Consider the following 24,168-nt stretch of genomic DNA (forward strand, 5'->3'; position numbering starts at 1 on the left):
TTTGAAGTGTGGACTGATCATAAAAACTTGGAGTCCCTTACTGCCTCTCGCAAGCTCAGCCCTAAGCAAGTGCGATGGGCTCAGTACTTCAGTCGCTTTGATTTTAAACTCAGATTCATTCCGGGAAAGAAAAACATTTTAGCTGATGCACTGTCGCGGCAACCCCAAGATTCGGGAACAGCCCCAGATGTGGTGGGCACCCTCTGGACAGATTCCCAAATGGCACTAGCAGCAGTGACTCGCAGTCAGACGTGAGCACAGCAACCTGACACTTCTGCCAGTCCTAGCGCGATACTTGTATCCATTCCTGCAGATTTGCAACAAAAGTTTCTGACAGAGTTGAAATCGGATACTTGGTTGCAAAACAATCAGAGCGAGGTTACTTTGAAGCAAGGTTTGGCATGGAAAGATGATCGCCTCTATGTGCCTGTAACCTTGCGCAAAACCGTGCTATTCAGGTCTCATGACGATAAAACAGCTGGGCATTTTGGCTTTACAAAAACTATTCATCTAGTGCGCCGACAGTTCTGGTGGCCAACCCTGCGGCGAGATGTAAAAGCCTATGTCAAGTCTTGCCCTGTCTGTGCTACTGCAAAACGAAAAGGGGGGAAACCTCAGGGCTTTGTGCAGCCAGTGGCCAATCCCTCCCACCCCTGGGAGGAAATCTCTATGGACTTTATTGTGGATCTACCTCCTAGCCAGAGAAAGACTGTCATTTGGGTTGTTAAGGATTTTTTCTCGAAGCAAGCTCATTTCGTCCCTTGTGCATCTCTACCATCTGCACAACAGCTGGCACGCCTCTTTCTAGTTCACGTGTACAGATTACACAGTAGCCCCGCCCGCTTGGTGACTGACAGAGGAACACAATTTACTTCACGCTTTTGGCGGGAATTTATGAAGCTATTGGGCACTAAACAGGCGTTATCCACGGCGTCCCATCCTCAGACAGATGGAAATACTGAGGCTGTCAATGCCACGTTGGAACAATATTTACGTGCTTTTGTTAATTATCAACAAGGCAACTGGGTAGACCTCCTGTCGTTTGCTGAAGTTGCTTACAATAATGCTGTGCATCAAAGTACTGGGGCGGTGCCCTTCAGTACTGTATTCGGGCGTGACTTTGTCCCTATTCCTGAATTGCCTCCACCGTCTACCTCACCCACCTCCCCGACCGATTGGGCCTCACAACTGGCAGATTCCTGGCCAAAAATACAGCAAGCTTTAGCCGATGCTCAAGCCACTTATCAACGACATGCCAACGAAAAAAGGGCACCACAACCTGTTTTTCAAATAGGGGATAGAATATACCTTTCCACCAAATACATCAAATCCCCTCAATCATCCAAAAAACTGGTGCCCAAGTTCATAGGTCCATTTCCTATTGTTGCTCAGATTAATCCTGTTACCTTTAAGTTGGACTTACCTCACAATCTCAAGCGCTTACACCCTGTTTTTCATTGCAGTTTGCTTAAACCATTCGTGGAGTCTACCCATTGGCATCCTGAGCCAGCTGCACCTCCCCCCATAATGATTGATGGTCAACAACATTTCAAAGTCAAGGAAATATTAGACTCTGGACGTTTCCATTCCACTCTGCAATATCTGATTCGCTGGAAGCATTTCCCTCATCCGGAGTGGGTCGCTGCACGGCATGTGCGCTCTCCCCACTTGGTTGCTCAGTTTCACGCTGCTTACCCTGATAAACCCGCGCCTTAACAATTAAGTTTTTTTGGGGGCGGTATGTCATGTTCCCGTTCCGATGTTTATGGTTCCTCGTAACATTTCACATGTCATATCTGCAGTTGCGTGCCTGCCTGGCCACGCTGGTAAATTTCCTTTGTGCTGACTTGTGATCTTCTGGAATGTATGTTTGGGTTATCTCTGCTGTTCAAGGTTACTTTCTCAGGCCGATTCTAATGGTTGCTAGCATCTGGGGTGGGTGGTTGCTATGCTAGCCTGAGGGGAGGGTTCGCAACGGGAGCAAGCCTTTTTAAGTTTGTATTTGGCGCGCTGTTGCTCATTCTCAGCTTTCTTCGTACTTTGCATACTATTCATTCAATAAATTAGTTTTCTCTAGTAATTACTGATGAGACTCCTTTTATTGGAATAGGCAATCATTACAATACCATAGACATGATACAGATGGCTTTGCCATTTCCATTCCTGCTTTTGCAATGGTTGGAAAGCTTTGGTTGTAGAGGGGTTGATTGTGAACAGGGTGGAAGAAAAAAGGTAAATATTTTCCATACTTCCATCCAATGATCTGCATGACGCTACCCTATAACTGTTCATTAAACAAAAGCAAAATTCAAAGGAAGCTAAAATGTTGAGTGTCCCTGAAGGAAGATTTGAACTAAGGGCCTCTTGAATTATACCTCTGTCAGTTAAGCTACTATATTCCATGTGCTCTTCCAGTTCTCTTGTATTAAAAAAAAAAGAGGCATCCTCAGAGCCTATTTATAAACAATATTAATACTGCAAGAGTCTTAAATAACATTTAGCTTATTTCTTGTTTATCTTTTCTAAGTGTCTGTTATCATTGTGTGTGTATGTGTCGTTACGCTCCAGATCCCTCCCCGCAGAACAGTCTCAAGATGTTCTATTTCCATAAGAATTCATTCAGGAAAAGACCTAAGAGCCTTGTCTTTGGGAAAAGATGTCTCTGCATAGGTGGGTTGAAGTGATGCTTCTGCCCTCCCATTAACACTAATGGTTGCATCCTGATGTTGGCAAACAAAACAACTCTTACAGAAATAAATCCCTTGATGTACAGTACATTATCCCTCAAAGCCACTTTCTTTTTAAGCTCAGCAATAATTTGAAAAGTTATTAATTTATTACTTATTAATAATTGGAAAATGTATCTATTATTAAAATTAAGTTTATGTTTCACCCATAAACTGCAGACCTAGACACATTAGCCTGTAAAACTTAATATAAAGTATATTCAGGGTTGGAAGTTTGTAATTCTTTCCTGTTATTCAAAACTGCATGCTTAAGAAACACACAGTGAGGGAGAAATAGCCTATAACTCTGAGACAACACCCACAACAATACATATGTGTGACTTATTTCCTTAATTCAATTTGTCTTTCTAAAGATGTTCTCTGAATCCAGTGTTATCTCCTCATATAATGTTCCCTTACCTCCCCACTAGATCTTTTTCAAAGACAACATAGGAGGATAGAAAATCTTCCCATCAGGAACACATGTCATGTGTACAACGTAGTGGTACCCAAATGTTACTGAACTCCCAATATTCCTCTTGGACATATTGGACAGGACTGCAGAGAGTTATAATTTAGCAACATCTAGAGGACCACATATTTGTGGATTTTTATGTTATATCCTGTATACACACAAAAAGAACATAGTCTTTGGACAGTTTTATACCATAATACCAAATTAAGTTGTCACAGAGTTCCAATAGCAACTTGGAAATGATAGTTCTGACAAGAGTGTAGGGAAAGAAAATAGCTAATTATCAGCTTCTGATTTGCTTTTTGTTGCAAAAGAAGGCTCTTGGTAATGGAAATTGAATTTACAAGGTCAGTTGGAAAATCCCAGGATATGATGCCTGAGAGGGATGCAAAACTGGAAAGACTGCTTTATGGATTCTGTTTTAGGGTCTGAATTAGCAATTAATTTTTGTACTCATGTCCTGATTATAAGTTTCTAATTGCATCTGGCTGGACAATATGGGAGGAGAATGCTGGTTTAATAACTATGTTCTTAGTATATACCATGCCATCCTGGTATTTCATTTCAGGAGGACCTGAATGATTCCATGGAATCATTTCAGGAGGACCTGAATGATTCCATGGGCTTACTAAATTTCTAAAAAAAAAAAAAGAATGAGAAGAGATTAGAGGTAGGTTGCAAAGACTAAGAAGTCCTAATGTAGCCTTGCATTATGTTCATATTCGGTTAGAATGGCTTTCTTTGTAGCATTGATAAGCAACAATGTTCAGTAAATGTATAAGTACATTGCTGAAGAAGTTTTCTGGCAAGATCCTTATTAAGACCACAATAGAAAATGTACTGAAAGCCAGCAATGGAGTAAGTAGTATGAATAAAAGCAATTCCATCTTGATATAGACTGTGTAGCAAGAATAAGTTTACTGTAATAGAGATTTGCTAAATATATTAAGTTGGGACAAGTAGTACACCAGCAGCTATTGGAGCACTCAAGTTCTATCATACTCTATAAACATGGTTTGATTTATCCAAATATTCCATTAGGATTGTTGACCACTAAGAATGTGACATCCATTAATAGTGGTTTCCAAAGAAAACTTTTAGACTCTTAGTCATAGATCTCTCAAATTTGTCTTGGACAAATATCACAGAGGTCTACAGATATACCATATTCCTGGATTTATAGAATGGTTTGTGAAATGCAGCTCAAAGGAACAACATGGAGGTCTTAAGCAGCTTTTCTTGGATGGTTTCCCAGCCAAAGTTATTTTAATAATATGATTGTAAAGTACTTAGCACCTATTTTTTTTATTCTTATAAATAGTTTTGTGCAGTGCATACTATACTCAAAGAACCATAAATATGAGCTGTAAATCCTTGCCTTCAAGGTATAAAAGGATATTTCTTGTCACAGGAGATTATCTCATGGTTTCCCCATTTATTATACTGTCAAAACATATGCCTTACTCTACAGCTCATTTCTGCAGTACTTTAGGATTTGCACAAGGCTGACTAATATGATCAAGCTGAACTTTAAAGAGAATTGTCATTTAAAAATCTCCCTTACAAAAAAGGACTTTTGAAGTTCTACTTCAGCAATACATTCTCTAAAGAGAGCAAGAGAGAAAAGAGTATTAATTCAGAAAGGCACTGAGCTTTTCACAACAAAGTGAACCACACAACAATCAATGTAATTAATTAATTCATCTTAACATTTACTTGCAGATAACTTCCATTCAGTGAAACATTCACATTACTTCTTTGATCAGTATTCAGAACTGGGAATCTAGGAAATCCAAACCAGATTAGAAATCCCATAGAATTATCTCCTATATAGTTCAAGGATATGTTGTACCCTGCAGTCTAGCCAACCTGATAAACAGCCTCCTCTTCCTCCTCCTGCTCCTCCTCCTGCTCCTCCTCCTTCCATATATCTGACTGCATGAGCCACACCCACAAAAAATGAAACCCTCTGGCTTACAATCAAATGCCTTTTGGACCTCTGCTTCTGTTGTGCATGCAAAAGATTAAAGCATCCCGTCTTTAAATGAGTCAGTTTTTCTTCTTTTGGAAATTGAACAAAATATAGAAAAGGTAAAGGACAAACATTCATTTTGTTTAATAGAACCATAAAGATTTTATTTGATTTTGCATCCTAATTTATACATCTAAATTTCTGGATTTTGTCTGTTGGGATGTATTTTCTCTTTTCGCATTCTTTCTTCTTTACGGGTCCATTCTCCCTTCTCCAGAATCACAGTAAAGAGGATGGTGATAGTGGACAACTGAATTGAGCTTTTTGCAGTTTTATGGATACATATGCACACAGAGAGAGAGAGAGACAATTGGGGGGGGGGGTATTTTCTGTCTTGTTCTCTAGCAAGAATAAGTTTACTGTAATAGAGATTTGCTAAATATATTAAGTTGGGACAAGTAGTACACCACAGCTATTGGAGCACTCAGCTTTAGTACAAGATGCTTTTAAAAAAAAAATCAGGTTAGATTTCTTAAGCTATATAGTTTATTTCAATGTATCATAATAGTTACATTATTATACTGCTATACTGTTATTTAGTTTATATGTAATTCCACAAATTAGTAAGGTTTTTTTAAAAGAAATGTTAATGGGGTTTTGTTTAATTATTTTTTTTAAAAAAAATGAATCAGCAAACAATTTACAACAGGGAGAAAAGTGCTGAAGAACTCTTTGCTGAACTACAGCACCTAGCATCCCTCACCATTAGCCATCTAGGCTGGGATGAGATAACTGGTAGTTAAATTTCAGCAATAAACTGAAGAGCTGTGGGTTCCCAGCCTTGGCATCAGTTATGCCAGGTATAATGATATCACAGCATTGGAAAACAAATCAGAATTGTCTTTATGATGATGCCACATCTTTTTCCAATCCAAATGATACAAAGAAGAAAGTGACAGTAACACACCTTCTTTAAGAGGTCCACTCCTCAGAGTTCAATGCAACCCTTAACAGTGCCATCTTTTTTTTTTCTCCTCAGACTTCTGTAGGAGCTTGGAGAAAGTCAGTCTGCTTTAAAGAACAGCGGAAAGATGTTGTGCTTCTGCAGGGTCTGTCCAAAGCACTTTTTCTGAATAATTTTTGAAGCTTGCACTGCTTTAATATATATCAGCATGGCAACCTTCAACAGTGAATGCCCAGAAGACAGGACCTTTCTTTAATGCACAAGGCCCCCTTGTATTATATAAATAACACAGCCTAACAAGAATATTATTCTACAACCCTTTTCTTCTAAAATCTGCCAGTCCAGCAGCTCTTGGGAGTTTGTGACAGTTAAGTACTGTATGCTGTAATACCTGAATTAAAAGGGGAAAAGCTTTGCAATCTGCAATATAGAAGAGACCTTTACAGCAAAGCATAATGTTTACTCAGAGAGATTTGTCCAGTCTGTGAAAAATTTACACTCAAGTATTTTGTTCCCCTAAGAATCATCCCTTATATGTCTCCCACTGCTCCATTTTCCAACAATCAATACACTATGTGAATGGTTTCTTAAAATACGATCACTTCAATTTGCCAGACTTTATTTTCTATATTGTGGGGTCCAGCTCAGAATCCATAACATTAGGATACTATAGCTATGTTGATCAGTGATACTGCTCATATACAATTTAAGTTAAAAACATATTCAAGTAGCTTTCTGCAGCTTTTTAAATGCGACTCTCTATATTTATTGTTCATGTGTAATCTAATATTGCTGTCATATTGTCCTGATTTACAGGCTTCCAACTTTTTACTATAGTCAGTTATCTTCAACCATTCTTGATTAAATTCCTTTAGTTCCTTCAGAAATAATAAAGTAACTGCTTTTTAATGCTCTGTTTAAATTATGAACATCAGCCTAGAGTTTTCAGATCTTCTTTAAGCATCCTTTGCAAGTGCATTTTTAAAATCAGTTGTATCCTCCACCTCATAAATCGTCTCTTCACTATTTGCCGATAACTCTAGAGATTCTGAAAATGGGAAGTTATCAGTCATGCTTCTCTAGTTATGCTTCCCACAAGAATCTAGCCCCAAGGAAATTTTTGCTCAGCTCTCTTCTTCCTGCACTGAGAGAGGCAGACAGACACACAAACACAGAGATTACTTTTGCAAACAGATGGTTATGTGCAATTTAGAAGGTCAACTTTCAAGGAGTTTTTTAGAAATCTAAATAAAATATATGAAATGTGTACTGCATTTTTTTTTTTTACTTTTTGACTCCATTATGACCTTCCAGGCTATAATTTTGTATTTATAATCTTCTTCACCATCTAGAAGTCCATATAGAGTGATATGTTTTTACAAGAATTCAAAGGATTGCAAAGTCAAGTGGAAGACAAACATTTTTTAAAGATGAACACTTTATGTCCTATTCATTCCAAAGCAAGAAATTTGAACACCTGGTTATTTCTTCCAGTTGAAGGAACTTAAACATATTTAAATCCTAACTTAGTTGTACCCTAAATGTTTACTCTGCATCAGACTTGAAACATAGTTCTGGAAGCTGCTATAACCATTTCAGTTGTATACATATACAAAATAAAGATGTGGGTTGCATTAGTGAGAATTTCTTTTACATTTTTAAAATCATCCTCATTTAATGGTTGGGAAAAGAAACTGATTTCAAAATCTCATGTATGAATTTTTATGGTTGAAGTGTGAGACTTGTATATGGTTAAAAATGTATTTGTTAAGAGTCCTGTCTTTCAATCCCTCCACTATGATCTACAACTTCACCAGCCTCCCACAAGAACAAAGAAATATATAATAACTGCGCTAACAAAGAGATATGGAATAAAAGAAAACAAAAAGTTGGAACTTTTGAGCACTTTGCAGCAATAAAAGAATATCAGAAGCACTACCAAAACAAAAACAGGAATACTATCAGAAAAGAAAGTACCCTTAGAATGTTGTCTCTGGTGGGGAACACTGATCTAGAATGCTGCAGTCTAAGTGAGAAAGATGTAGGATCTGGATCAAATACAGATATCTCAACTAGGAATGTAAAATAAATCTACCATCATGTTCTACAGGAACATATCTGTGAGATTTCTAAAAAGGGAGATACTTTGGCATGGACAGCAGCATTAATCAATGTCCTACCAGCAACCTTTCCTTTGGTTTAAAAATATGGGGGGGGGGGGTTGGGTTGCTTTTGAAAAACAAAACAAACTAAAAATGATTGTATTCATTTAACAAATATATATCTGTTCAATTGTGTTCGATTCTCAGAGACTGCCCAGACAAGCCCCTGCAGTTTTCTTGGCAAGGTTAAACAGGTTACCACCATATGCCTATATAATGTCTTTACTTAGTGAACTGCACTAGCTCCCAGTAGGCTTTTTGGTTTAATTGAAGGTGCTGGTTACTACCCATAAAGACCTTCATGGTATAAAGGGTGTATTTGTGGGATTGTCTATATCTGATCATTTCTGCCCATCTTAAAAGATCTGGTAGGGTGGGCATTCTCCGGGTACCATCTATGAAACATTGCCATCTGATGGGACCCAGGAGGTGTGCCTTCTCTGTCACTGTTCCTCCCCTATGAAACAGCATAACCCCTGAGATTCAGATGGCTCTTAACCCTATTGTGGTCAGGCCATTAAAACCTGGCTCTTCCCTGGGGCACTGGGCCAAGGTTTTAGATGAGCCTGTTTTGTAATGATTTAGAAAGGATGTGGTTGGCCTTGGATATATCACATTTCACTGTTTTTATTTTATTTTGTTCACCGAGAGTCACAGTTTGTGAGTTGGGTGGCCATATCATTGGACTGCTTAAATAAACAAATTGTATCACTGATCTGAGTTATTCCGGGTTCAATAACATATAAACAAAGAAATTTCAGAAGTGTTTTTTTTAATATATTTAAAATATTTTTAGTTTAAAGAAGAGGTTCTCAATAGATGGTACACATAACCCATGAGACCCAGAAGGTGGGAGACAAAAGTTACTGTAAATGATAAATATAATAACAGAATGCCTGTAAATGTATAAAAATGCTTTATGTTTTTATCATGATAACCAGGGTTCTTTGAAACAGAAGCATAATGGGTAAGAACGAAAAATGGCAAAATCTGTATTGTAACATCATGACACAAACTTCACCCCTTTTGTATGTTGATTACAAGTATGTAAGGAACAGAATTTCTGTCAGAACATAAGGATGAATGTCTCATTTAATCTCCCTGATTAAATCTTAGCTTGCTATGGGTACCCTGACCAGCAGGACTTAAGTACAAGTTGAGAGCCACTGCATTAAAGAAACTTAGATTAAAAGCTATGCATGTTAGGGCAAATTATAAATGAACACAGATTGGATTTCTTTGTAGAATTTTTTAAAGAATAGTTTTTAAATGTACATCTTTAGCGCCAAAGAGTTGGAACCACTTTGTGTGATCAGGTGTTCCCCGCTAATAATTCCTTGAGCGATATCTCCACTAAATGCACAATTGTTCAGATAAATTTAACTTTGGAAACTGTTATCAGAAAGAGAGCTAAAGGTTTCACCATTTCTGTGTCCTCAGAAATAACTGAGTGGTGCTATATATTTTGTAATTATATGAAAAGGGGAGAAATGAAAACAAAATGTTTGAATTCTGAAGTTAAAGTGCAAGCTGTCAAATCTTTTCACTTTGGAAGAACATTTTTGCCCATGTTATACAAGCATGTCTTTTTGTAATATATATATATATATATTACATTATATATATAATGAAGCCACTTCTATCAGTGCAAAATAGACAGTGCAAATTTCTGTACTCCAACATTCTTCAACAACTGTAGGAAGCCAAGCCAATCTATCATAATTATTTATTGCTGCTGAAGTTATGCAATCATCTCTTGAGGGACAGAAAAGAATATGCAAAGGTACGGAAAAAGACAGACTTACCTGGAGGTGACTTTTTTTTTCCCTTAAGGGGAAATTATTTTAAAATAGAAGATTTAAAAATAGAATAATTTTTCCCTAAAGGCAAATTAAAGTTATCTTATTTCCTTCTTCCTTCTCCATTTCCCCCATTCTTCCTTCTTTAATGAATGCTGGGTCCCAGCTGTGGAAGAATGAACTTCCTTGAAACAGAAAAGATGTTACACATAACTGTCAAGGTCGATACTGTTTTCCCCTCTGTAGTGGTCCATCAGGTGCACAGCTTAGGCATATAGGCAGTTGAAAGAAAGAAAGAAAGAATAAAAGAAAGAAAGAAAGAAAGAAAGAAAGAAAGAAAGAAAGAAAGAAAGAAAGGAAGGAAGGAAGGAAGGAAGGAAGGAAGGAAGGAAGGAAGGAAGGAAGGAAGGAAGGAGGGAGGGAGGGAGGGAGGGAGGGAGGGGGGAAGGAGGGGGGAAGGAGGGGAGAAAGGAGGGAGGGAGGACTTAAAATTCCTTAGGATCACCTGCAAGTGGGCACACTGGTTTTGTAAGAAAAAAGTATAAAAGAAGCTTTTATGAAGTAGCTTCATAAAATATATATTACAAAAAAGACTTGCTTGTAGATGCTTGCAGATAAACAGGAAAAAAAAAGGGGGGGGCAGGAAATGCTACTGGAATGAAACATGACCAGAAAAGACACAGAATTGAGGAGGCAGTGGGTGGGAGAGCCAGGAGACAGATGATCCATGGCCTGGGAGAAGAGACCAGGAGAAGCCTGAGGCAACTGAAGTGAAAGAAGGAATCTGCAAAAACAGCCAGCATAAAAGAGAACACAGCCCTGGGCTATAGATGGTGGGGAGAAAGCTCCAAGTGGTTCAGATGCTGAGTAACTGGGAAAGAGTATGATAAGGAGATAAGTTATTTGCTTTCCCAAGACTGTGTTGTTGAAAAGTAAGTGTGGGAGGACGAAGAAACAAGCAGCTCAACACTGTATTATAAAGTAAAGAAGTAGAAGTTTGTCCTGTTCAGACTATGCAACCAGGCAGACTAATGTCAAAAATACTCTTTATTAATTAACTATTTACAATAAGTAAGTCCTTGAAGTACAAAGAGCTGAGTTCAACAAGCCCAACTGGGCCACAACTAGGCAGTGGAACAGGACTTCCTAATGGAAACTGGAAGGCTGGAAGAGACTGGAATGCAAGGTGCTGATGAAGCTGAGGACACAGGTCTTGAACTGGAACAGTACTTAAGTTCCTCTGGCACTGGAACACTGGGTGGGGCTGATGACCCACACTAGACTGGAAGCCGGTAACTGGAGTCTTGAAGCAAGACTACAAACTGGAAATGAGGCTGGACTCAACTAGAAACTCTGGACTAGGTTGGATACTTGAAGCAAGACTGGAACTCAGAGCAAGGCTAGACTCGGCTGGAAGCCCGAGACTGGGCTGGATTCTCTGGACTGGAGACTTGGAGCAAGACTGGAACTTGGAGCAAGGCTAGACTGGGATACGGGTTCACAACAAGATAGGTGTGAAAGTCCTGAGCAAGGCTGAGCACCCGAAGCACAGTTGGATGGAACCGAAGACACGCCACAGAACTGAGAGTCAAAGGCACAAAGAAGTTGCGTGGAAGATCACAGAGTTTCAAGGCTGGATGCAAGGCTGAGATCACCGGGCATGGTGGATACAGAATCCTCAATGGCAGCAGAGGCAGGATTAAAGTCCTCTTTAGAGTGGAGCAAAGGCACTGATTCCTCTTTGGCAACAGACGCTCTCTCCGATGCAGGTAGGGACTCTTCCGCTGAAGCTGCAAGCTTGGAGGATCGGGTGTCTCCAGCAGCCCGTTCTTCGTGCATCTGCCTTTTATCCCAATCCTTTGTGTGCCTAGACCCTTCTGCGGCCAATAGGACTGCCTTCTCATTCACACGCTTTTCTGCCCATCGTTGGTGCATGCTGACTGGAGGATTCAAATCCTCCTCTGAATCCTGGCCAATTAGTTCCTTGGACTCTTCCTGTGCTGCTGGCTCATGCTTTGGTTTCGTTTTCCCGATTTCAGCCCGGTAAGTTTCTATTTCCTCCTCTGACACAGAAGGAGTTTTGCTTTCTGAGTCAAAGGCAGGCTTGACTCTGACAAAGTTTAAGTCATTTACTTAAATTCTGTTAGTATACCTTATGGTTAGATTTTGTTAGTGTACATATTTACATTTACTCTTAGTCACCATACCATAAACATTTATTTATTAGAATTCTTGTAAATACACCATGCACTAAGCTTATCTTTGGTGCCCCTAGAAGGGCACATGTAGCACCTTCATTGCGCAAGCTGCATTGTGTACCAGTTTACTTCCAGGTCCAATTCAAGGTGTTGGTTATCACCTTTAAAGCCCTACATGGCATGGGGCCAGGCTACCTGAGGGGCCGCCTCTTCCCCATTACGTCAACCCGTCCCACCCAATCATGCAGAGAGGGCATGTTGTGGACCTCATTGGTAAGAGAATTCTGTCTGGCGGGGTCCAGGAGATGGGCCTTCTCTGCAGTAGCTCCCGTCATCTAGAACATCTTGACCCTGGAGGTGTGGCTAGCCCCATCGCTCCTGGCCTTCCGGAGGAATTTGAAGACCAGGCTCTGCCACCGGGCTTGAGCCAGGGAGGGGAGTCATCATGTTTGGGGATGGCTAGTAACCCAGAGTACTCATCACATACAAGGACTAAGTTATTATCTGACATTTGGATTTTATTTTTATCTATAATTTTTGTTTACCTGTAACTGTTTTTCAGATATTGTATTTTTATGTATTGTAATTTTATTGTATATTTATTGTTTTATTGATTATTGTTGTAAACCGCCCAGAGTCCCTCTGGTAGGAGGAGATGGGCAGTGACAAATCTGATAAATAAATAAGTAAATAAATATGGCAATAAACAGTACTGAATACATTTGTTAGCTATGAGTATATCTCTGGTTTTGTTCCTAACTATCCTTCCATCTGACAACAACGTGTAGGAAAATAGGCAAGTAATTAAAGGTGGGACTGAATAGTAGAAAAGTCCATGACTCAAGATGAGTCATTCAACACTATACAAATAATTTGACCTGAGTAAAGCATCTGGCGATAGCCTGCATCAAGTCATGGCTTCCTGATAGCTGTTCATGTATTCAAGCAAACAAATGTTTTGTGCTAGCTTGCCAGTAAGGAAAAACTGAGAGCAAAGCATAGTTTAGTTTCTCATAAAAAAATATTCTGCAGGAGAAAGAAGAGTTATTGAGCTGGGCAATAGCCTTAAATTACAAAAGACTAGGAGTGAACTGGGCTGAGTAAGTGGTATCTGTTGAAGATTGGCTATTGGAGAAAGCACAAGGGTTGCTGATAAACCTGTAATGGACTGATCACTGTTGATGGCTTGTAGTTGGAGAGAAGCCTGAGGACCATGAAACAGAGGAAGTCAAAGTATAGAGGAGCAAAGTATAGAGGAGATAACTTAAAGAAGGAATGCAAGAACAGTTAAATAAACATCAGCTTATCTTTGGAAAAGAAGAGGGAATGAAAAAGAAATTCAAAATAACCTTGCCCTGATTCTCCTTGGTATAAGAAGGGCCTATAGAGGAGCACAGACAAGCCTTGAAGAAGTTATGCAACAGCCATTATGAAATCACCCGATTAGGTTGGAAGAGAGGAGAAAACAGGAGGAGATGAGAAGGAAACTCAAGATTCTTCTGCCTTGACATTTTTTGGTATAAGAGGGAGGAAAAAGAAGCAATGTCATGTTTTCAAGATACTTTTATTATTGCGTACAACAGCAAAGTAAAATTTCAGTAATTCTTATGGTATCTGTTCCTTGACCTAGCCTATCTCAAAGGGCTGACACAATCCTGAGGAAGATTGTCAAAGATCAGAAGGGGAGGCAGAATTGCAGGTTGTGGTGTATGTGCCATAGATGACCCCACAGGCATGGAAGATGATAGGAATAAAAGGTTTTAATAACATAAGAATAACAGATACCAGCCTGATTAACTGAGAGGAATTGCTGGCCAGTATCTTTGAGCTGTTTCTTAAATCTAGAAATTAGTAGTTCGAGTAGATAAAAACAGATGGTGCATGTATACTAAGCTAAAATTATGTCTTGTAAATATATAGGCTGGTGGAGAAACCCTAAGTAGAGAGAAAAATGTTCAGTTCCATTGTAGTTTAAAATCTCAGGCAGCCACCCTTCAAATGGGCAAGAGGAAATGGGAACAGCCGAATCCAGTGTTTTTTATAATAGATCATGCTTGCAAAGCTCAGCTAGGAAATCAAAACTAAATGCTTTGTATTTCTTTAACTAAAGGAACAAAACCTGAAGTGATGCTTTCCACTGTTTTCTATCAAATTCTGGAGTTCACAGAAGCCGGTCATATACACATTTGGATCCATTCCTAGAAGCCACAAAGCAGGCACAGTTATTCAAGAGAGTGAAGAAAGGGAGCAATTCAATAAAGTCACCCTAGCTCTAATCTTAATTATTTTGCAATAATCCAAAAATCTTTCAGCTCCTTCCTCCCTCCCTCCCTCCCTCCCTTCCTTCCTCTAGATGCCCAATGGGTTGATATTTATATTAGCAACATCAAAAACCAGAAAATCAATAATCAACAATCCAGATAAATTGTATTCCTTTCAATCTTACACAGAAGACCCTGGAATGATCTTCTCAGAATGTTGCCAGAAACATTTCCTATCACCTTAGGCTGCAGAAAACAAATCTCAATTGGTTAGAAGTTGAATTGCTAAGTTCTTATCCTTCTCTATCTTCTCATTCTACTACCAAACAATGGGGTGGGGTCGGCACGTTGACTTCAAAGGAAATTGCTTTAGGGCAGTTTTGCTCAGACTTCATTCTCTTATTCCCAGAGATGTTCTATGAGATGAAAATGACCTGCTGTTGTTGTCATATTAGTGATATGAAAATATGCACTTATTCAAGGGGAAAAAAAATCTATTTGGGATGTTTGCAAAATACCTACAGAATATAATATATGCAAAGGTGACAGTGGAATATATTTTATAATTTTAGAAGGGAATCTAAGTTTTTTTTAAAAAAACTGTATCTTTGTATAGATTGAGATACCAATTTCTACCAGGAAGAAACTTGAACAGTCATTTATTCCAAAGCAGATATTATATAAAGCTGACAGCCTACCAGTCTGCTGTAATAATATTTTATTTATTGATTGAAATGTTTTATTTTTAGTGCCATTATTATTTAAAGATGAATAAGACGTTTTGTAATAATAAGAAACTTTTATTTCTGCCATGAGCATATGATCTACAATTTACTGAGACAATTGCAAATGAGGAAGAGGATAAGGTAGAATACGATGGCAAAAGCATGAAATATGCCCCTAAGGTTACTTGATTTCCTTAGCTGGTAATAAGCACAAAATAAGTAATAGGCTTACTTCTGAATAGATAGTTATTGTAGTTGAACACAGTTTCAATATAGAGATGAGGAAGGATAATTAAGTCAATGACTTAACAGAAGAAATGGATGTATAATGTAAAATGTTTAGATGGGATTGGTCTTTCTCAAATTTTTGCTATTTTTTCCTTTGAAAAATCTTATCATGCACACTTTCCAAGAATCTGATCTGTTAAGAGAATGATCACATTGTAAAATATATATGTCAAAATGTTGATCCCCATAAACATATCAAGTTCATCCAACAAATCTGATTTTAATATATTAAATATTGTATTATTAATAATAATACCCCAAAACTTATTATGGTTGTTGTTTTCATTGTAAAATGAAATTTTTAGGTTTATTATTCCCAGATCTATAGCAAATCTGGAACCTGAGTCAATCTGAATTTGAAAAGTGTTCCAATTCAGTCCATGGTAGAAAATGAATTTATTTATTTGCACCTCTATGACTGCATCTCTATTGGAACGCTGTCATTTTGTTTATGCCTTGATGCTCATTGTTGTAATGTGTTCATTTATGATTTTCTTCTGAGACAAATACAAATATTTATTTTGCATGTTCATATACACAAAAGGTTCTTGTTTTTACTCTGCTTTTATTCTTTATCCAAACTAATCAGTTTAAACATTTGAATCTGAAATCATACACCAAGCAATTATATTAAAATAAATATATGTTTTCCATTAAATACCTTATTCATTTTTTTTTATTTACAGTTTGATTCCATATAGACAAATGCAGTAAAACAAACACAATAAATATGAAACTGCCTGTCAGAGATCTGTAACATTGTGATGAATAGATTTGGAAAACAACAAACAATATACTTGGTAGCTGTGCTATGTTGACAAGCAAGTACAAAGATTTGCACAGTTATGGTCCTCTCAGATTATTGGAGCCAGTAGGATGGACTCAAACCAATCTCCGATCAATCCAATCAATCCTGAGTAATAAACAAAGTGACCTTCTTACTGAAAGTGTCTAATCCTGGTTGATCTCAATTCACTGATGTCTAAGATGTCAATTTGTAGTCATTTCATTTCATCTTTCAGTGTGTTGAGCTTTCCTGTGTTCATGCTTCTTACGTTCCATGTTCCCACTGTAATTCTATCTTTGCAGTTTAGGATTTTCTTTTTCTGTATAGCAACATCAGCAACTAGACGTCCCAAAGACTTTAATCTAGCCACATCATAAAAACCATTAGTACTCCGAAAGTTCCTTAGCTCTTCCTCAGTTGCATGTTGAGGGCCACCCAACCTGAGGGGCCCATCATTTAGCACTATATCATAAATCATTTTGTATTTTCTATTTACGTGATTTTCTTGACAAAAATACAGGACCAGTTTACCATTGTCTTCTCCCATGCAGTATTAATTGATGCCTTTGCTCTTGTCACTGCAGTAATTAATGACCTCCAGCATTTCCCTATAAAGCAGCTTGCCCATTATAGATGCCTGCTTGTTTTAGCTTGGCAGCTAGGATGACCTTCATGCCTTAGGTGACCCTCCTTGGTATACATTCCCAGTGTTCTTTGCTCAGTCCTCCCAGGAATACCACCACCATCATGATGAGACAATGCAGCAGGACTTTGGGAGATGGTGGGAAAGATAGAGATTAGCTCTGGGGCTATTTTGTCTCACTCACTTGGATCTATAGAAGTGTTGCAGTTTAAAGGATGGAATAGATACCTGTTTCCAACCCCCCCCCCGCCACAAAAAAAAGAACCCAAAACAAAAGTAGATTATGAAGTAAATTAGTCTTTATGCGAATCTGTTTGGCAAAAAATCATTGTTGCATTGCTTCCACCCATTTACACATGCCCCTTGATTTTTAATTTCCAGTCTGCATTTGCAATTTGCATCCCATCCTCCTTCAAATCAATTTAAATTAAACTAAACATACTGAACTAGAAATATAATAGAAATATAATAGAAACCATTTTAGAAATCATGTAAAGAGCAAAACAAAAGCCACAAGATGCAAATGTCCTGGTCCGGCGGAGACCTGACACAGAAGAGATGGTTAATAATTTTTATTTACAATAATTACATATATTTACACAGGCTCTGGCTTGTTCAGTTCAGAGTTTATAGCGACTGTGGAGACAGGTTAGCAATGTCCTTAAGTCCAACAAGACAAAGGAGGTACAATGGACGCAGCACTGCGGCAGGTTTCAGGAGTCTGGTGCAGGAGCTGGGCAAGGCTTGGGAGAAGTTTGCTGGAAAGCAGCAAGACAAGGCTTGGCAAGGGATTGCTGGGAAGCGGCAAGGCAAGGCTGAGAGGCAAGGTCCAGTGCAGCAGCAAGACAAAGCTGGGAAGCAAGGTCCGGTGCAGTGGCAAGGCGAGGCTTGAGTTCGAGGTCTGGCGTGGCAGCAAGGCAGGGCTCAGGAATGTGATTCACTCCAGCAAGGCAAGGCATCTGTGGCGAGGTTCATGAACGGCTGTCTTTGGCAATCTGTTCCTCTCTCTGGCACCTTCTTATCCCATTCTCTTCCTGCCATTTTCAATCGAGGACCAGTTGGGCTTCTTTTTGCTTGGTGCATTTTTAGGCCCTTTGGTCTCAGGCACTGATAGGTGGTGATGAATCCACCCCCAGCTTTGACCACTCAATGGCTCTGCATTTTCCTGCTCTACGTTTCTTGCTGATTCTAGCTCTGCTTCAAATTTCCCACCTTCTGTGCTTTTCCACTCAGCTAAGTCCCTCTCCTCTGATTCAGAGTCAGACTCCATTCTGACAGCAAAATCTAGATTAAAAACATTTATGTGAAGAAGACAGCCCATGTAGCATAACTGTAAGGTGTTGAACTACGACTGGGAAACCAAGGAAAACATCTACCCTCAGCCATGGGCACCTCACTGGATGACTTTGGACCAGTCATTTCATCTCAGTCTATTTTAGCTTAGACAGTAGTTATTCTAGGGATAACATTAAGCTCTGCAGCTTCTACAGGAAAAGGCATCCTACAACTTTTATAGATAATAAATCTTTACCAGCAACAACATGGTATCAATGTGAATTGCAGATGAGCCTTCCTGGGTACAAATTGTAGGATGCCTTTTATAGTGAGACCACTGCCATTATATCTGTAACTGTAAGATATTCTGGAAAAAATGCCTATAAAGTAGATTTAATAAACCTTTTGACAGCAAAATATTTCAATTAGATATATTTTAAAAAATGATTTTTTCCAGATCTTTTATTGATTGAACATACTCCTTCAAAATTGTTTGTAAAGTCCTCTGATAATGAGCCATCCCTGTCTATTCAACTGTTCATATACTTAATTTTACAAGACAAGCATGAGAAACAACCAAATCTTTGGCAAAGAGTGCTAGAATGTGCTGCAATTAATTTGTACAGCATATTCCAGCCTATCCCCTGATTAAATCCTCTGTAGTATACCAAGTTAGGGCTGGTTACGATGAGCTTTTGTCAGAGACATCTGTCAACCAAAAACTGGCTTGAGACGACCAACATTTCACTCAGGTTACTGAACAGCACACATACTGTAATGAATTTCACACAGCTGCTTAGAGCTTTGACTTCGTATGGTATATTGAATTTAATATTCCCTTATGTAGTCATATAATCAATTTTGAGACTCCAAAATTTATTACCTCCTGTCACTGGAGTAAATTTCCTGTGTGGTGAGGAACATAGGGATAAAATTTGGACGCTGCTTTCAACATTCCACTCCCCAGCTGTCATTTTGTAGTCCAGAATGCTAAATTTCTCTTATGTGAAGAGCTCCAGGTTGAAAAATAAATGTGAATCCTTGTTGTACAACATTACAGTGACATTAAGGCCCACTAGACAGTTGAAAGAATATTCACATGCTTAATTCAACACTGTGTAACACCTCAAGGAAGTACTTCTCAGCTATTTGTAGGATGAGGAAACCTCAGATTTTATTTAAGGTGGGAGATTTGCTAAACCCTGAAACACAGATTATTCATTTAAACATCAACTGGTAATCAGTGGGGGGAAAACAAACTTCAACTTTCAACAGAATAATACTTGAAACCTATGCAAAGATGTATACTCCTTTTTAACTGAATGTCTTTGTCTCAGCAGGTAGCATCAGCTAGCCATGCTTCTTTCGAGTTGGCATCTGACCAGTATCATGACTGGTTAATACTTGAATGGACAATAGCAGGGAATTCTAGGACTGTAAGCTAGACTAGAAAGTTAAAAAAATGTTCTAGAAGGCAGTAGCAAATCACTTTCATACTGTTGCCAAGAAAAATTATGGATGTGTACGTTATCCATGAAATCAACAGGAGCTGAGCTTGTCTCAGAGGGGGCTATGTGTTTTTATATTCCTTTCAGGTAGCTGAAGGCATTTAATTCCCCAAACATTCAAAAAATCATTCAGCTGGATTGACTCATAAAGATCCCTTAAGCTTCCATCCCCATATATCCATATGAAGATGGAATGTGGAGGGGGAGGCAACTAAACCAGTAAAATCTTCCATTCTTCTTCTTACCTGGTTGTCTTGTACAAGTAATTAAGAACAACTCTGGCCTTCATCTTAGCTAGATAGATGGTCCAACTAGTTATCATGAGGATACACAGTAAAACTAATTGGAATAGTAAAGCAAGGTACAACTGTGTTCAGAGAAGGAGTCCTTCTTGCTAGTTGTTGCCACTGTCTGCTGCCATGATGGCTGTTGCTGCTGTTGCTCACTGAGAAGACAGCCCCAGAAAATACAAGAAAAGCTGGTCCCAAGGGATGAGCTCCAGGATGTCTAAAGAAATTAATGGAAGAAAAGTAGCTGATGGATGAGGTGGTGGCTATGACTGAGAAAGAGGTGCAATTTTGTGGAGAATCCAGAAAGTAAGTAATGATAAATTGGAGAAGCAGCAAAAAAGAATCTCAAGAGAAAGTTCAGTAACAAAAGGGATAATGAGAGACAGCTGAATCAAAACAGCTAGGTCAAGTTCTGAAATACATGAATTCCTTTCTCCATACCTTTCTCCCTATAGGCAAACTAGCTGAGTAAGATGCAAGAAAGGGGAAGTTGACTATAACTTCTGTAACAGAGTTCCCTAGACCTCATTTTAATAGGCTTAGACATGTAACAGCCATTTAGGAAATAAAATATAGAGTCAATATAAGTAATACTTCACAAGTATTATCCAGAAGGAAGATCCTACCCCTTGTCCTTATACATACCAACCTTGAGAAAACTTAAAATAAAGATTGATTTCATACTGGAATTCACAAAGAAATCTCTCTCTCTCTCTCTCTCTCTCACACACACACACTCACACACACACCTCTGTTTCTGCTGCTATATCAGGTTGAAAAATAAAAAGCAGCTGTCTTACACTTGATCTTCAAATAGTGTCGGTAGAACAGAACATCCAATGCTAACAAACTGTATGGAACAGATGGTTCGCAGTTTTTCCTGTCTTCATCAATTAAAGATGTCAGTGTCTCTCTGGGAGAGATACCAATAGAAGAACCCACTTTGAGAATTAATGCTCAGTGATTATTGTTGTCCATTCAGGCAATACTGGAAACTCTGTGGAATAAAAGGAGAAAAATGATCATGTTATGTTGCTGGATATTGATATTTAACCCAGCAACACAGTATTTCCTATGAAAATCAGAGTGCCTGGAGGGCTCCCTTACCCCAGTTATAGCAGATGTTTCCTAACTGTGCCAAGATGGGAGGACAGATTTTCATAGTTAGGGCCTTGGACAAGTGTGAAGTTAAAAATATTTGACTCAGATACAAAAAAGAGGTCCTAAAAGGCACAAATGTGGAGAAGGAGAATCTTTGTTCAAGGCCTATCGCAAAAAAAAAATTAGTAGATCACCCTTTAGGTCTACTGGATTGGCACTGCAAAATTCTAGACAACTACTAGATGCAGCAAAGAGATACTGAAAACTCTCATAGCTGTCATCCAGTGGTGATCCAGATTTTGTAGATTTGATAGCTCTAAAGACATCCCCAGAAGATCTAAGATATTGTATCACTATATCCACAATTTTATCTATTTATTTGAATTACAGGGATTTTGCTGCAGGAGTGTATCATGAATATAACAAAGCATAAATACAAAATACATTGAATTCATTCTGCATGATGTTAGTGAAAACATTTCATTCCTATTCACAATCTTCTATCCCAAACAAAATCACCAAAATAAATGTTTGTTTGTTTGTTTTAATTCAGTGCCAGAGTGTTCCTCAATAAATCTTCAGTACCTATGAATAGAGCTTTACTTACATGAAAATTGGCAAAAGAACCATTTCTGCCCCTATGGGGTTTATTAAAAAGCACTGGCAATACCTTTTTGCTCAGTATGTGTCATATCAGTCCCACGGCTGGGTTAAATTTAACAAATAATGCAGTGGAGTAGCAGTATATACACATTTCTCAAATCATTGGGAAACCATCCAAATATTTTCCCAAACTGTAAAACAAATTTATTGCTTAAAACTTTTTTCCAATAAGCTCCACAGTTAGATTATTTACTGGTTAGAAGATTTCATGAGCAACGACAACCATAAATAAAGCAGATTAAAAATTGACTTCTTTTGAAATTGCATGAGATCACAGATTATAAAACTAGGAAAGTAAGGAAAGATGTCAACAATCTCTACTGTAAGAGTTATGGAAGGGCAGCTATCAGAAATTTCAAAATCTTAGAATGGTGAAGGACATGATTCTTTTACATGAATTTGGCATATACCCTCATGGCATTTTCATTGACATGCAAGCATCTTAATAATGCCTTTGGTTAATATCCCATTTTTCCCCTCTAAAAGTCCAAGATAGCATTCATATCATTCCTTCCTCCAGGTTATTTCCCACAACAACAACCTTAGTGAAGCAGATGAAGTTAAGAGATAGTGAATGACCCAAAGTCACCCAATGAGATTTCATGGATGAGGATGAAGTTCAGCTTGGTTTTCATTCAGTTGTAGACCTCTTATGTATAGGTAGACTGCTCCTGGATAATCATATTTCACACAAAACATGATATCATGTTTTTCTTTATCTAAATCCCTTACAAGAAGAATAAAGCTGCTTATTCTTATCAGATATTTTTTTCTTGATGTCACACACACCCAAAAATGCATTTCTACATCTATAACTTGGCAAATACTTGTTCAGAAGCTCCTACGAAACTCCTTGCATACAGGAAGCAGATCAACAAATTGAACATGTATATAAAGAAACAAAGTCTCATTAATTTAATATGATTATTTATAAAGACCTATACAATATTCACTACTGTTTCTTCAGCTGCTTAAAACAATAACTCTAATTACTTTAACTGTCCTATAATACTATTTTTATATGCCAGGATGTGCTACAATTCCCAATCATTCTGTGATTGAAATAGAGGAGGAAAACAGATAAACAATAATTTATCATGCATTGTTTATGTAAATACATTATTCTATCTGCTAGAGACATTCTTTCTAAACAATGTCTTATTCTGATCATTTAGCAGAAATTACCAGAGTTTAGCAGAAATTCTAGCAAAGCTTTCTACTTCATTCTTATTTCTCAGCTCTGTATTCTACTGATGGTGACAGATTCTAGAAGGTAAATGCAGTGGGGACACTCAGATCATGAATTCCTTTAGTTTGTCCTCACCTTGAACCAATTTATTAAAGTAAGTCTGGACTACTAACATCAATGATCCATAGGCTGGAGAGTCCCCAAACTTTGGACCCCATTTATATTTTATTTTTATTTTTTAAATCAAATTAGATCCTGCTCTTCCCCCATTTGGCTAGATGATGCTTTTCTCCTTTTTCTTTTTATTTCTCTCCCTCTCCCTCTCCCTCTCCCTCTCCCTCTCCCTGTTTTTCCCCAGGAAGAAAAAGCTAGGCCTCTAGAGGCATCTTGCCCAAGATCTTCTTAATCCCACCAGCTCTACTGAAAAGAATATTGTAGAACAGAAAATCCATTCTACAAAGCTAAAAGTGTATTGCTTGCTGTGGTGACATCCACCATATACTGGAAAGGTTATGCATCATTTCTAAGTCACCTTCCTCTTCTTTAATCAATTGGATCATATATATGCATTTAAACATTATACGTCAATTAAGTGTCTACAATTAAACTATAGCACTGGAACAGATCCAAATGATTACTCAGTCCAACTTCATATATTCCATCCAACCTTTTCTTAGAAACCATCTACAAGAATCTTTCATGTTTTGAAAACTACTCTTACAATTCAGGAGGCATAATCCATCAAAAGTCAATTGCACTATGTTCCACTGAGTGTTGCAGAACGGGTCTCAGTTATGATTAAAACACGGAGAGCATCTTAAAAACATATCTAGTCAGAACTTAGCTCTACTAAATTGAATGGGCCTTAATTCCAGAGTAAGGTTTAGGGCAAGGGTAGACAAACTTTTTGAGCCCATGGACCCATTTGATACGTTGAAAACATATCAGCATGCTCACAAACTGGTTCCCATGGCAATATGGCTAATTATAAAACTCTGGTCTACCTGGTAAGACTGACAGGATCCCTATTCTTGTTTGAACTATCATACTGTTGAAAGGAAAATATGTTCTAAAAAGACAAGCAAGTCTATAGAGAAAAAGCCTTCAGGTTTTGAATTTTAGGAGAAATAATAAAAAAGACA

The sequence above is a fragment of the Candoia aspera genome, chromosome 6 (genome assembly GCF_035149785.1).
Source record: "Candoia aspera isolate rCanAsp1 chromosome 6, rCanAsp1.hap2, whole genome shotgun sequence".
NCBI classification, from domain to species: domain Eukaryota; kingdom Metazoa; phylum Chordata; class Lepidosauria; order Squamata; family Boidae; genus Candoia; species Candoia aspera.